Source organism: Heterocephalus glaber, unplaced genomic scaffold (assembly GCF_053883595.1).
Source record: "Heterocephalus glaber isolate CG9 unplaced genomic scaffold, H.glaber_assembly_v1.0 deba00001465, whole genome shotgun sequence".
Classification (NCBI taxonomy): Eukaryota; Metazoa; Chordata; class Mammalia; order Rodentia; family Bathyergidae; genus Heterocephalus; species Heterocephalus glaber.
Genome location: NW_028258312.1, coordinates 6,891,571 through 6,907,845, shown reverse-complemented (window position 1 = coordinate 6,907,845; position 16,275 = coordinate 6,891,571). Strand labels below are relative to the sequence as shown.

The following is a 16,275-nucleotide window of genomic DNA, read 5'->3' as shown; positions in this document are numbered from 1 at the left end:
GAGAGCTCTCTTCCCAAATGAAAGGTTTATACTTTTACGTTCCTTTTTTTTTTTTTTTGGTACTGGAGATTGAACTCGGGACCTTGTACTTTCGAGGCAGGCTGTGAAACCACTGAGCTAAATCCCTGGCCCTATACTTTTGCATTCTCTTTTTATAAAATTAATTTTATTGGCACATTTTAGGTATACAATATAATGACATTCATCATTGGAAATTTGTACCTTTACATAGTCTCTCTTGGTTCTTATTTTTTTTCCCATTCCCCTGCCCTCCCTTCAACCCCTCCATCCCTCCCTATTTACAAAGACGTTGTTTCCATTTTTTCATTTTCTCATATTAATTCCATTCCCTTCTTGCCTTTCCCCTGCCCCTCTCTCTTCCCCTTCCCCTTTGTCCCTTTTCTTCTTCTTTTTTTTTTTTTTTTGGTACCTGGGATGGAACTTAGGTCCTTGCAGTTGGGAAGCAGGTGGTGGAACCACTGAGCTAAATCCCCGTCCCTGCCCCTTTTCTTCTTATTTCATTCTTAACTCTGCTGATTCCTGAATCTAGAGTCTCTTTCTAATTCCTGAGATGCCCTGAAGACATTTTTCTTCTTATGCTTGTTCAAACTATAGGCTTCTTTGTAATGGCATTAATCTCTTCACTGGCCACATCTTTGGTCTCAGCATTACACATGCTTCTTTTTTCTGGCCAAATCACAGATTTTCAAAATCTTTCTGTTCTGCCTTTTGCTCCTAAATCTCAGTATAAATCTGGCTAAAAGCAGCCAGCATATACTGAATGCTGTGCTACCTTGAAATTTTCTCCACCAAATTAATTACTATATCATCTTTAAATTCAGCCCCACAGAAAGTCTTAGGACATGGACAAAATGTACAGAATGTAACACAAATAGCTTCTTGTCCAATTCTCAAGAGGGTATTTCCTTAGAAACCTCATGAGCACAATCTTTATTATTTGCATTCCTATCAGGATTCTGATCTCTAGAATTTCCCATCAAATTCTGCTCGCAGCATTTTAGATTTTCTCTATCCAGTTTCTCCAAACTTTTCCAAATTCCTCCCATAAACCAGCTCTAAGGGCCTTTGAATCTAACTATTAGCTGTAGTCACAGCAACAACCTTAATTCTTAGTACTAATTTTCTGTGTTAACTTTTTGTCACCATGACAAAATAACTAAGATAAACAAGTTAAAGGTTTCAGAGGATTCAGTTCATGGTCAGCTAGCTCCTTTGCTTTTAGGCCTGTGGTAACACAGAAACATTACGGCAAAAGAGCATAGTGAAGGAAAGCTGCTCACCTGTAGCAGCCAGAAAGAAGAGAAGGAAAGACAGCCTGACTAGGAAGGGCTAGGGACAAGATACAATCTTCTCTCAAGATCATGCATCCTCATGACCTAATTCTTTCAAGTAGCCCCCACTTGCTAAGTTTTCATCACTTCCCAATGCCATCAAATTATGAATCCATCAATGGTTTAATCCACTGATGAAGTGAGAGCCCTCAGGATCCAGTCCCCTTCCAAAAGCCTATTAGCTGGTAATCAAACCTCTAGTACATGGCCTTTGGTCATATTTTATATCTACTCCATAATAATCACTCCTTCACTGATGTTAACTGCGCTGCATATTCCTTAATATCAAATTATTTGGAATTGGGGGAGGGAAAGAGAGAGAGAGATTAATTACTTGTTCTAATTTGCTATTTGACCCAGAAATCCTAGTCAATCTTGAAATCCCAGGAATCCCTGTAGATTTTGAAATACCTACATGTATCAAATTTCTTTAGAGTATTGTCTAAATAAAAGAATAAAATATTTTGAATATTTTACTAATGTCAAATGTCATATAGATTGAGAAATTGTAGCCTAATATAGTTTCTAGCACCAAACTTAAAATGAGAAAATCATATTGCATAATTATCATTAACTTAGTCTTTTAGGTGAAAATTTAAATATCACATTCAATGAATACCTCCTATAATATATAAAATGCCAACTAGGAACACAATTATAAAACACTCAGCAGACAAAATCTCAGATAAAATAGAAATTTGCACAGGAGCCAAAGGATAGGAGAAGATGGAAGAGGATAATGAATTCATGAATCAGTCAGTAGAACTTCTGTCAGAAAAATGAGCACCACATTTTCTGTAAACATTTAATTTCCATTTGAATGTCACTATTGAGTTTACTATAATTACCTCTTTAGGGAAATGGTTCCACTTTCTGACTATAATTAGCTCCAGGAATATTTTCAATTTGCCCTTTGCTCTTGCTTTACTGTTCTTCAGACCTCTTCAATCTAAAGTCTATTTTCCACTCCTATTAGAGACTCTTTTGAAGTGTTTTTCTACCTGATATGTTATTTCTTTAATCTAAATAAATCAGATCTGTTGACCTCTTGTTGATAGTTTCCTTCTTATATCAGCAGTTTTTGTTTGTTTCTAGAATTTAAGATTTCTCTTAATATTATATGCCCTGAATCAAATTTTCATGTAACGTGCAAGCGGATCTTTTGTTCAACTACAAAAACAGTACCCTAGACATTAGAAATCCTCTGCATCATGTTTCGTCACACTGGAAGGCCTTCCCTTAATAATATTTACACTGTACACAATATGTCTCTTGGCATGGGTTCCTAGGGCAAATTTGAAAGTCGAGTGCTATTCATTACCTTATGTGAACTCTGTGCTGTTAACCCATAAACTTTGCAAGTGTTACATTAGCAAATGACAAGACTGAAAGCCACTTATGCAAACTCTAAGCCCAATTTCATCCATCCATTCATTCATTCAACACCAATTCTGTGTCAGACATTAGGCTAGGCACAAGGAGCAATAATGAATTAAAAGCAAAATTAGACCCTGCTTTTACAGAGCTAGCAATCTATTCTAGGAGAAAATTTCAATGATAATGCTATGAAGGAAAAGTATAGGTAATATTAACCTCAATGGAAAAAGTGGTGTTTAAGAAAGCTTTCTTGAGATCAGATATGAAATATCAAATATATTTATTTGCATACATGTGTGTAAATAATATTTAAGAGATATTTGAGCTTCAGCATCAATATTTTAAAGCAATAACTGTATTGATATATAATTCACAGATTATATAATTCACTATTTTAAATCTGCAGTTCAATGTGTTTTTGGTTCTATGTTATTAACTTTTTTGACTTGTGATAAAGTACATACAACATAAAATTTGGCATTTTACCTCTTTTTTTTATATGGTTTATTAGCACAGTAACAAATGCAGACATAAGAAGTCTAAAATATATAACCAATCCACCGAGTGACTCCTATTCCACACCTTATAGTTAACAGCTTAAGGTATTTCACTACAGGTTCTCACAAGTCCTGATTCAGACCTTTAAATAAAATATATTAACTACTCGTTTCCTACATGGTGTCTTACAGCCACATGTCAATATACATATGACAGTCTCTGAAAACTCTGTTAAATATCAACACTCTCTTCCAAGAAAGGAAAAACAAATTCCAATTTTGAGTTTTGGGGTGTTTTTTTTTTTTGGTACTGGGGATCAAACTTGGGACCTTGTGCTTGCACGGCAGGTGGTGGAACCACTGAGCTAAATCCTCAGCTCCAATTTTTTTAATGAAAAAGCATGCCATCCTACAGTGACTTTACATAAATGGCCATGTGTATAACCTGTAAAAAATTAAACTATTTAAAAATTACATACTACAAACAATTGAATCCAAATGTCTAAATGTACATTCTTTTTTGTACTACATTTCAGCCAATATTGTAGAACTAATGAGCTTTAAAAGTTGCTATTGCCAATTTTGTCTACTGTAGCAATATACCTTAAGTTACAACAAAATCTTAGGAAATAAGACTGAATAATATCTGTTATAGAAATACCCTACTCTTTACCAACTCCCACCCTCCCCTGCCCCTTCAAAATCATAAGCAACTCTCTTCTGTGACAGACAAATAACATAAGAATTGTGAAAACCCAGTTTATGTAGCATATCTCTTGGTCCACTGTCTGGCCATTCTGTTATGTTCTGCTCTGTTGGTCATATACTGAGTGACAATACTTCACACCAAAGGATTGGCAGGATTAGAATCTATAAGAAGTGAGCAGATAGAAAGGAGGACTTTAGAAATAGTTAGTGCTGGACTCCAATTATCTTTCAATAAATCCAAGCAAATAACTCCTTGACTGTTAATATTACAGTGATAGATACTTGTCCGAAATGTAACCTTTGGAGATTTGAAGGGATATTCTGGAGTAAAAGTGATATCCAGGAAGAATACACCACCTTCATACACAGATCCCAGAGGCCCAAGAATGTTAGATCTCCACTCATAGATGTTATCATCTCTGGGACCAGCACTGCAGTTGGGTGGAGGATCTAGAGTGATGTCTGTCAGTTCCTTCAGAATCTTCAGGAAAAGACTTTTCAGAGGCAGGAGGTGGCAGTCTGAAGTCTCTAGCCACAACTCTTCTTGAGTATACAATTCAGCGCCATAAATTGCATTCACAATGTTATGCAATCATCATTGGTATTTCCAAAATTTTTTCACTCCCCCAAACTGAATTTCTTCCTCCTCCAATACCTAGTAATCTGTATTCTACTTTCTAACTATGAGTTTGCTTATCTAGGTCCTTTATATATATGAAGTCATATATTTGTCCTTTTAGGTTTATCTTATTTCACTTAATGTTTTCAAGGTTTATTAATATTGTAGTAAATTATGTATCAGAACTTCATTCCTTTTTACAGTTGAATAATATTTCATAGTTCAATAATTATATATATAATTATCTGTTGATAAAAATTAAAATTGTTTTTGCTTTTCAGCTATTGTCAATAGTGTCACAATGGACATTGGGATACATGTATCTTTTTGAGCCCCAGCTTTCAAGTCTTTGGGTTATACTTAGGTATGTGGGCCATATTGCTGGGTCAAATGGCAATTCTTTATCTAGCTTTTTGAAGAATTACCGAACTGTCTTCCACAGTGGCTATACTATGGGTTCCATTTCCTCCATATCCTCACCAATGGCTATTTTTATTTAAAAAGATTATAATCATCTTAGCAGGGGTGAAGTAATATTCCATTTTTAACTTTTGGAGAAATTGCCAGACAGTTTTCCAAAGTGACTATATCATTTTTGCATTTCTCTAAATAATGTATGAGAGTTCCAATTGCCAACAACTTTTTAATTTTAGCCATGCTAGTAAGTATACAATGGTATCTTTCTGTAGTTTGAATTTGTATTTTCTTAACTGGATATTGAATAGCCTTTCATTGTTATTCAAATATCTTCTTTGGAGAAATATCTATTATGTTCCTTTTCCCATTTTTTAATTGGCTTATTTGTCTTTTAATTTGAATTGTAAGAGTTCTAGTGGAAATAGTTTTAACTTCAAGCTAACTGGTCAAAAATTTTAAAGAAGCTCTTGATCCCAATGAAGTAGAAGATGTCTATGTATAACCTTCAGAAATTGTTATGCATCTTCAATTACTGCAAAGATTTATGAGGGGTAATTAATTCCTTGATTTGGTACCTTTAGGGTTTCCACATGAAGTGAAAGGCTAAATTCTGCAAAAGAAGAGAATTTCACTTTAATCCAAATTTATAATCAAATAGCAAATTTTATCGTGTACCTTCACATTGTGCTATTTTCCTGTACAAAATTTTTCCTAGATTTTTATTGGTTTAGAATCATGTTTAATTCTTTCCTAAATGTTTATATCTATTTCTACTATTCACTGCTTCCCATTTGGTTAAAATTAGTGAGTTCTACAATTACATAATTTATAGCATCCCTGGGTCATGGGCAATTTTGATGTCTGTCAAATTAACTCACATTTGATTAATGTCAAATGCATTCAAGGTTATTAGTGAGAAATAGTAGGTGGGATTTATAAAGCTGTTTCTACATATAAAGCACTCTTCAGTAACTAATTATACTTTATAATATACCTGAAAGATAGATTTATTATTAATAATATTTGTTCTGATGTCAAACTCCATGAATTAACCACTTGGCATACATGCCTAATGTGTTATAAGTTAATTGAGAAGAACCTTTGCTTTTCAACTTGCAGGCAACTCTTTTTTCAGATATTATATCACCAATCTCTTGGCAGATTTTTTTTTTCAAAAGCAATACATCAAAATGTTACTAAAACTTGGTAAATTATACCTTGTCTTAATAGAGGCACCATGAAATAAAAATCTGCCTTTTGGTATTTGATTGTAAGATGAAAGAAAAAAGAAATGATTCAATGTTTTAAGTTTGAAAACTAAATGTCTTAAGAAATCATTCATCTCTTTAAATCACTCTGAATTTCAAGTGGGTTATTTGAATACAGAACAGTAAAATGAGTTCAATGATTACTTGGGGTAAAGAAAGTGCTAGGACCCATGAGAATTGGGTTCTAATTCAAACCCTGACCTTAAGTACTTTGGTGATCTTGGGCAGGTCTCCTAACCTTGATATTTTATTTATACAATCAGGGGGTCAGAGTAGTTCATTTTCCTAAAATGAGAGTCTAGTCTGAATGTAAGCCTAATTATCAATTCTTAAGTTGTTATTATTATTTAAAATTATTAAATTTTGAACTATTTTCATCTTTTTCTAAAATGACAGATTACATATACAAATTCAGATTACTAACTTCTTTTTAAAAGAGATCAGGAGATCTGGCAATATCAGTCTACAGCTCTGAGAGACATTTATTTGGGAGTAAGTAGTTGCTGGCCTTACTAAACAAAGCATGGCTGTGTAGATACTACACTTAGCTCAGATTATTCATTGTCCAGCTTTTGTAATCACTTGAGGTTACTATGAAAACAACAACAAAAAGTAGAGCATTTTAGGTCTCTTATCTGACATCTGTGGAATCTGAGCAGAAGTCTAAGATGGCCCTCAAAATTCCTACTAAGTGCTATATATTTCCTGTATAATCCCCTCTCCTTCAATGTGGTCTGGACCTGTGATGTGTGAATGTGAGAATGTTACTGTCATTAGTGCTTTGTTATATAGCAAGAGATATTGCAATCGAGGTTCCTAATTAGTGGTTGTGACTTAATCAAAGGGAAAATATCCTAAATAGAACAGGCCTAATCAAAAGGACAAGAGGTAATAACAGATGCTTCTCTCTTGATCTCGAAGAACCAGACAGTCATGTATGAACTGCTTACAGTATGGAGAAGGGTGGCCACTAGGAGCTGAGATCCTTGATCTCATGACTACAAGGAATTGAATTCTACTGCTACCGTGAACATTGAATGAGTTTGGGGAAAAAGACATCTCCATCCAACACTTTAATTTCAGCCTTGTAAAACTTTAAGCAGAAGGTCCAGCTAACTTGTACCAAGAGCCCTCATCCAAAAATGCTGAGAAATAAATATGTGCTCTTTAAAGTCATTAATTGTTTGGTAATTTGTTATTAAGAAATTATATAATGGGCTGTAGGTATAATTCAGTGGTAGAGTGCTTGCCTACCATGCCTAGTGTGTGTGAGGCCCAGGGTTGAGTCCCCAGCAAAGAAGAGAAAAAAGGAGAATAAGGTAGAGGAGGAGGAGGAAGAAGTGAGGGGGGGGGAAGAAAAATGGGAATGAGAAGAGGAAAGAGGAGGAGGGGAGAGAAAAGAAAACTAATATAGTATCTATGAAGGAATGATAAAAAGAAAACATATTTGAGGGAGGAAAGAGTCTAGGTGGGAGAAGGGGAAGAATTGCAAACAAATGAATTCTTTTAAGTAAATAAAATGTTTATGTAGTGGTATAGTAAAGCGATTATGAAACTACTTTGGATGTATAATAGGTTTAAGCAAATGAATAAATGTGTTGATATTGTTGGGTTCTCAATAAGGAAAATGGGATACAAAATATAGAATCAAGGATGTAGCCAACCTGCCCGGAAAGTACAAGGTCCTGAGTTTTATCTCCAGTACCAGGGCGGGGGGGGGGGGGGGAATATATATACACATATTTATTTATAAGTAAATAATATAAAAGTAAATAAGTATATATATACTTATATATATAAGTAAATAAGTAAAATATATGTAAGTAAATATATATTTATATAGAAATATATTATAATATATAATATATAAATATTATGATATATAATATAAATTATAAATATATATATAATAAATATAAATTTATATATTTTTATATTATATATATGATCAAGGAAGGCAAGAAAGAATTCCATGGGAAAGATATGGAATTGGAGATATCAATGTAAACTTGTCTAAATTGAATAAATATGTATATATATATGTAGTAGTTGTCTATTAATGCACAACAATTGCACTAAAATTTAGCACCCTAAAACAACATTTACAGCCATCATGAAAAACCAAAGATATTATGGAAAAAATTAAAATTAGGACCACTCTGTGATCCAGCAATACCATTATTGAGTATACATCCAGAGAAAATGAAGTCTGTTAAAAAGACATCTGCAGTCCCATATTCATTGCAGTACTATTCACAATAGTCCAGAAATGGAAACAAACTAAATTTTCATCAGTTGATGCATGATAAAGAATATGAGCTACATGTATACAATGGAATAGTATTCAGCAATATAAAAGAATAAAATCCTGTCATTTGCAACAACATGGATTGAACTGGAGATCATTATGTTACAAAAAATAATTCAGGCCCAGAAAGACAAGTACCACATGATGTCACTCACATATGAAATCTGAAAAAATTGTTCTTATAGAAATTCAGAGTAAAATGGTGTTTACCAGAGGCTGCGGAGAGGGAGGGATGGAGAGAGGATGATCAATGGGCATTGAGTTATAATTAGATATGAGCAGGAAGTCCCTGTGTGCTGTTGCACAGTGGGGTGACTAAAGATAGCAGTGATGCATTCCAAAAAGTCAGAAAAGAGAATTTTGAAGGATTTCACAATAAGGGGGTGATAGAGGAATATGTTTAATCTGATTTTGAGCATTACACAATATATGCACGTATCACAGTATTACATGGGGTACAGTGATACACATCTGTACCCCAGCTGAGACAAGAGAATTGCAAGTTTGAGGCCATCCTGAGAAATTTAGCAAGACTATGTCTCAAAATAAAATTTAGAAAAAAAGGCCTGGGTATGTGGCTCAGTGTTCCATGGGTTCAGTTCCTAATACAGAAAAAAATTACATAGTAGTCTATTAATATGGGCATAATAAAAAACATTAATTATTATGTTTTATGTATAAGTTTAAAATATATTTAAATTAAAAAACATTTATTACTTCACAGTTCATGTGAGTCAGGAATCCACTTAGCTGAGTGATTCTCACTGTCTCTCATGAAGTTGTAATCAAACTGTTGACTTAACATGAATCTGCCACATTCTGATTGCCACACAGACTAGACTTCACACAGTTTTACATATACACAAGAATATGAATAACAAGAGCCAGGGATCACTGAGGGACACCTTAGAGACTGGCTATCATAATGCATTTCTTTGTGTTTATGCATATATTTGTGTTTATTTATTTATATTTTATATGTACACATACATGTGGTATGCATGCATATATTGCTTTTCTCTATCTGTTGAAAGGACCAAAAGCAAAGAAAGACCTGCCAGTAGCAAACAGTACACCTAGTACCCAGATACTAGATTATAACATAATTCCCCAATGAAAACAACTAGGGCTTTCAGAGAAATGATTGATTACATGATTTGGTCAGGAACAGGGTAGGTACAAAATGATATAGGAGCATCTTGTTTTTCCAGAAAGTAAAGAAGTACTCAAAAGCATGACAGGGCCATTCACAAAGGCACAGAAGCCAGATGAATGGATCCCCATTGGTCAAATCTAGGACAATTTGAACATCAAAACAGTAAGATAAAATAATGAGCTATAAATCACTGAAAAAATATGAACTCATGAGTTCTTACTAATCATAAATGGATGGAAAAATAGAAGACTGCATGGATAGATGGATGATAGGAGGTAAGGGACTTCCTTGCTTAAAGTAGAATGACAAGGGCTTACTGGAAATGTGGAGGGAGTACTGGATTTGGTAGATCATCATTTACAATCATAATGGTGAAGAATTGTGCTATAGTTTGGTATGGTTTGAGTGTCCCTTGGGGGTTCCTGTACTGGAACCTTGGTTCTCAGTATGGCAGTGATGAAATAGTGGAACCTTTAAAAGGTAAGGCACAGTGTAAGATGGTCAGGTCTTGGAGGCATCACCCTTGGAAGGAATTAATACTGGTCTTGGTGACTGAGTTACTTGTCACAAGAGCAAGCTGCTATAAAAGAACAAGTTTGGCTTCCTTAATCACTACATACTCTCTTCCACATATGCTCCTGCCATCGTGATGCCATCTACTGTGAGGTCCTCACCAGAGCTAAGAAGAAGCTACTGCCATGCTCTTGGACCTCTATAACTGTAAACTAAATGAATCTATTTTCTTTATAAATTAACAGTCCCAGGTATTTTGTTATAGTAGCAGAAAACAGACTAATGCAACTGGATTATACAAGAATCTGTAGTGCATGCTAAACCCAGGAGGAAATTTAGTGAGAAGGATAGTTGCATAGTATTAAAATACCTTCCTTTTTTCAGCTCTTATCTCCAGTGAGGAATAGGGTGGAAGAGCCCAGGTGTCCCTGGCTGTCGGGAAGGGAAGAGGGGAGAGGGTGGGGAGGCGATATCATCTGGCCCAGTGCCTGAGGTTCGAGTTCAGGGCAGCACATCCTCAGCTAGAGCCTTGTTCATTTGCTTTGTTACTTCTACTGTTAACAATTCAGAGAGTTGACCCAGAAGGAAGCGCCCCACCTCCATCCCAGGTTCCTAGGGCAGTGAAGCTCAGCCAGTACCGGCACCCGGAAGAAAGCTCCCCTGCTGCCATCCCAAGCTCCTAGGGCACAGAAGGTGAGCCGTGTGGGCACCAGAAGCACCCCCACACACACCCGTGGAAATGAGAAGACACATAAACAAGCCTCAAAAACAGACTTCCAGATCACCTACAGCAACCCCAAAGGGAAACGAGATGGAACACTCTGATACTCAACCAACTGGACTCTCTGAACTGGCAACAAAAGAGGATCTGGGAAAAATGAAATCAGAAATAATTACTCAGATAACAGCAAAGATTTTGCTCATGGTGCAAGACATGATTAATCTAGAGAGGACACAGATAAAAAAATAGAGGATCTGAGGAAAATGATGGAATCCCAACATAGGAAACAAATGGAATCCATAAAATAGATACAAACAGATTTCCAAGAGATTAAAAACTCCATCAAAAGTCTGCACAGCAGAATGAACCAATGTGAGGATAGAATTTCACATATAGAAGATAAGATTGCAAGTAGTGAGGAGGAAAAGAAAAATCGCTTTAAAATTGTAAGGGAACATGAGAAATCAATCCAGCAGCTGCTAGACAATGCAAAGAAGAATAACATAAGACTGATTGGAGTCAATGAAGAAAGAGGAGAGGGTACAGATGACATAAAAAAACTGTTCACAGAATTAATGGCAGAAAACTTCCCAAGGAGGGGAAAAAAACTTGACATACAGATAAGTGAGGCATATAGGACTCCAGCTAACCTTAATCAAAAAAAATCTACACATTGGCATATAATAGTTAGGATTCCAGAAATCCAACAGAAGAATAAAATTCTACAAGCAGTGAGAGAAAAGAAACAAATCACATACAAAGGAAAGCCCATCAGAATCACAGCAGACTTCTCAATGCAAACCCTCAAGGCAAGAAGAGGTTGGAGTGATGTATTTCAAGCCCTAAAGGAAAACAGCCTCCAACCCAGATTGATGTACCCTGCAAAACTATCTTTCAAAATTGTTGGAGAAATAAGATGCTTTCATGATAAAGAGCACCTCAGGAACTTCAGGAATACCAAACCAGCACTCCAAAAAATTTTATACAATACCCTAGGAAAAGACAATGAGGATCACAATCCCAGGAAACCCAGCAGAATGAATCCATTGGGCGTGACAAATTAAACGCAAAGGGGGAGAATCCAACAAAAAGAAAAAGTCATGACAAGGCTTTTAAAACTTTTGACTTCATCTCCCTAATGAGTGTATAATTCAATCTTATTATTGTACTGATTAGTATTTTTCTGATTCTAGAATTGCACACCATTCCTTGTACTATACTGGCTATTTATCATCTCAAGTCTACATTTTAATTGGGTTGTCTATTAATGAGCTCTAAGAATTCTTTATATATTCTGGTCATAGGTTATATGCATTGTAAATATGGTCTGTTTAAGGACTACTTTTCATTTTAATGATGTCATTTAAAGTTCTAAATTTTGATGGAATCTCATCAATTCTTTTTCTTTTATACATCATGTTTTTTGTATCCTAGGTAGTTCTTGCCTACCCTGAATTCATAAATATTTTCCCTTAGAATTTCTTCTTAAAGTTTTATACTTTTAGGCTTTCTTATTTAGGTTCATAGATCCCTTCAAGTTATTTTCATGTATAGAAAAAAAGGGTTGAAGTTAATTTTTTGTATGCGGATACCAGGTGTTCTAGTGCCGTTTGCTGAAGACACTATCTCTTCCTCGGCTCTTGAGTCGAGTTTATATTCTATAAAATACTAATGTTGAATGATCTTTCAAGACTCAGTGGACCATATATGTGTGGTTCTATTTCTAGATTCTCTGTTTTATTCAAATGATCTATATGTCTTTCCTTACACCAACGCTGCTTTGATTACTGTAGCTTTAGAAGAAGTCTTAAAATTGGGTGCTAAACGTCTTCCAACACTGTTTTTGTTTTTGTTTTTGGCTTTTCTGGGTCCTTTGTACTCCTATATAACTTTAAAATTTCAATATCCAGTTCTTCATTTATACCAAGTATACACAGACCTGAATTTTTATATATACCTTGTGTTTTCTAATCCTGCTAAATTCAAGTACAAGTTCTAGGGGCTCCTAGAGATTTCTTAGTATTTTCTCTGTAGATGATCATTTCATCTACATATAAAGATTTTGCTTCTGCCATGCCAACCCTATCTTAGTTGTGTCATTTTATTGCCAGACTATTTTGGTTTAGACCTATGTTTCAAAGTCTAATGGACAGATGAAGAGTAGGCATATATGCCCTTGTTCTCCACTTTAGGGAGAAAGCATTGTATGGTCTCCATTCATAGAAGGAGTTTTTGTTGGAAGTATGGAGTACATGTCTTTGTTCTGTTGAGAAGGTTCTGTTGTACATCTAGTCTCCTGATAGCTTTTACCATGAACAGCTGTAGAATTTAGTCCAATACTCTTTCTCCAACTAGTGACAGAATCATGTGGCTTTCTCCTTTCCTCTGTTAAAATGATGACTTTTGGGGGTGGATCTTCCAATGCTGAACCAACACTGCCAGATCTATAACAAAACCACTTTCTACATACTGCCAGATCTGACTTCTAAGAGTTTGTTTTGTTAAACAAATTTCTATCTATGTTCGTACTTTTTTCTTCTATTATCTTCATCCTGTTTTAATATTAGCACAATGTTGATTTCCTAAAATGAGGGGAGAAGTGTTCCTTCTTTTTTCTGCTTTAATTGTTTGATATAATTTATCAGTTAAAATGTTTATGAGCCTGCTGTTGTCGTATAGGTAGGTTTTCAAGCTAGGAATATACTTTCTTTAATAGGTGCTATTCAAATTTTATATTTCCTCCAGAGTTAGTTTCATTAATTTGTCTTCTAAGTTACTTCTTAGAAGTTGTCCAATTCATTTCAAAACAGATTTTTGAAATATGCTTTCTATAAATATGCTTTCATATTTCTTTTCTGTAAAATCTGTGGTAATGTCTCCTAGATCTTAATATTGTAATTTAAAAAATGTATAACTGATATTGTGTAACAGGAAGAAAAGGTCTAAAAGAGCAGGGTAATTGGGAGGGGTAGGGGAAGGGAAAAAAGGGAAAGGAAAAAATATGAGGAGGAAAAAAATGGAAACAAGGTCTTTGCAAATAGGGAAGGGTGGGCAAGGGAAGGGGAAAAAAAATAAGAACCAAGATACTCATGTAATGGTACAAGATCCCAATGATGAATGTAATTGTATTGTATACCTAAAATGTACCAATAAAGTTAATGGGGAAAAAAATATATAAAAAAAATAAAATACCTTCCTACAAACTTTTTTATTGATTACAACTGAGAAAAAATCTAATTATTACAGAATGAAGAAATGGGCAACACCTAGATGAGGTGATCAAAATTAATGTCATCCATGAGAAATAAATGCATACTGTGTGCTTCTAGGTGATATATCCTATGAAGAATAGAACTTCACTTTCTTATGTGGTGATGGAATCCCTATTTCCAGATAATAATGCAAAACCTTAATCCTATCAAGAGGAAATAATCACAAAATGAACTTTCTATTTGTTAAAAGTATTTAGAGGAATAGTGTTCTCTAAAAATGGCAATGCCATAAAAGAGTGAAAGGCTATGAAAATTTTCTAGATTAAGAGAAACTAGAGAGGCATGTCTGTTACATGAAATTTACTGAACCCTAGATTCAATCCTGAGCTGCAGAAGGAACATATACTATATAGGTCAGCTGGCAAAATCATAGTAGACTACATGAAATTACTGTTGTTGGGGAAAAGTATCAGCATTTGGTGTTTACCAGAGATTGGTTTGAATCCTAGCTTTACCACCCCCGAATCTTTGATTTCTGTGTCTTTATTTCATCATCAGAAATTAATTAATTAATCCAGTTTGTGTAATTTTACCAATCACTGGACAAAGTTAAGTGCCCAGTACATGGTACGTCTTCAATTAATGTCTTGTATTCTATGGTAGAAACAGCAACTGATAATTGTTTGCTTAGTTTTTTCCATGTAGAAATCTAAATGTGATTACTCAAAATGATCTGTCTACATTAATGATACTGGAAAAGTAAATAATTGGACTAAGCATATATCTTACCACTGTGAGTAAAGGGCCATTGCTATCTGTGGTCTAGTTTTATTTTCATTTATTGAAATGATTGGTGTTGGAAAGTTGGGCTGACAGTTCAGTCTTACCATTTGTTAATTAACTCCCAAAAAGTTTTGATTATTTTCATAGAGTTAGATAACATACTGAACACTAAATAAGACATGGCACCATCCCAACAAGTTGGTTGTTTTAATGCCAAAGCTGTCTTTTCTTATGTCTTATGACTGCTAGTGGAGGGATTTTAAAAAGGGCATTCTTCAGAAAGATAAGCAAAATTTCAATAAATACAAGATTGAGTTAGAATTTGAACAACCACATTCTTGAACTGATTTCCAGATTTTTAAAAGTACTACAATTAATTTTACAAGAAACTATGTAAGTCCATAACAGAATTTTTATCTTTTTAGTAATATGCCTTTTTAGTAACAATAGCAACTTACTAGAAACATGAACAGTCACTAAAAATCTAAACAATGCATAGACAAAACAGAACAGGATCCCTGGAATTTCCACCAAGCTATACTTCATACCTTGACTTCTGTGTCAGGTGGACCCATGGAGGCATAATAAGACCCTCTTATGTAGCCACTATATTTTTGACCTGTTCCAGTCTGCAAGATGTCTCATGTGCTCCATTCAGCAGCGTATACACTAAAATTGGAACAATACAGAAAAGATTAGCACACACCCCTGCACAAGGATGACACGCAAAATCGTGAAGCCTTCATATATTAAAAAAAAAAAAGATGTCTCAGGTTTATTTAGAAGGATAGAAATTCATGAGCACATTTTTTAAAAAAAGTATCCCTTTATTTTATAATAATTATATTGTGTAATATTGTATAATTTATCCCTCTATTATTTTAATATACAAAAGGTACAGAAAAGTCCTTCTTGAATCTTTGTTCCCAAGCCATTCAGTTCCCATTTTTGAAGCAATCAATGTAAGAGTTTCTGTGTGTCTTTCTAGGCATACTTTGGGTGTATACACATGAATATTAATATGCTCTGTCTTTTTTCATGGATGACAACTACCATACACAGTATCTTGGACCTTGTTTTCATTTTTCATTCTCAATGTGTCTTGAAGATCATTTCATATCAGCTCATAAAAAACATTTCCATTCTTTCCTTCAGTTAACTTCATTGTATGACTGTATAATTATTTAACTAGTTCACTACTGGAAAATATTTAGATTGTTTTACATTTTTAGCTCTTGTAAACAGTGCTGCCATAAATATCTTTATATATGCATCAACTTTCACATTCTTGAACATGTCAATAGGATAAAGTTTTAGAAGTAGAACTAAGTCAAAGAAAATCTA

The 16,275-nt window shown here is 34.5% G+C and overlaps 1 non-coding gene across 1 annotated transcript; it reads left to right on the top strand.

The window, feature by feature from the left end:
- The first annotated feature begins 15,576 nt into the window (after positions 1 to 15,576).
- LOC147826561 (U6 spliceosomal RNA) lies at positions 15,577 to 15,684 on the top strand. The gene has a single exon (XR_015439014.1). It is a non-coding gene; the product is annotated as a U6 spliceosomal RNA (small nuclear RNA).
- The last annotated feature ends 591 nt before the right edge of the window (positions 15,685 to 16,275 follow it).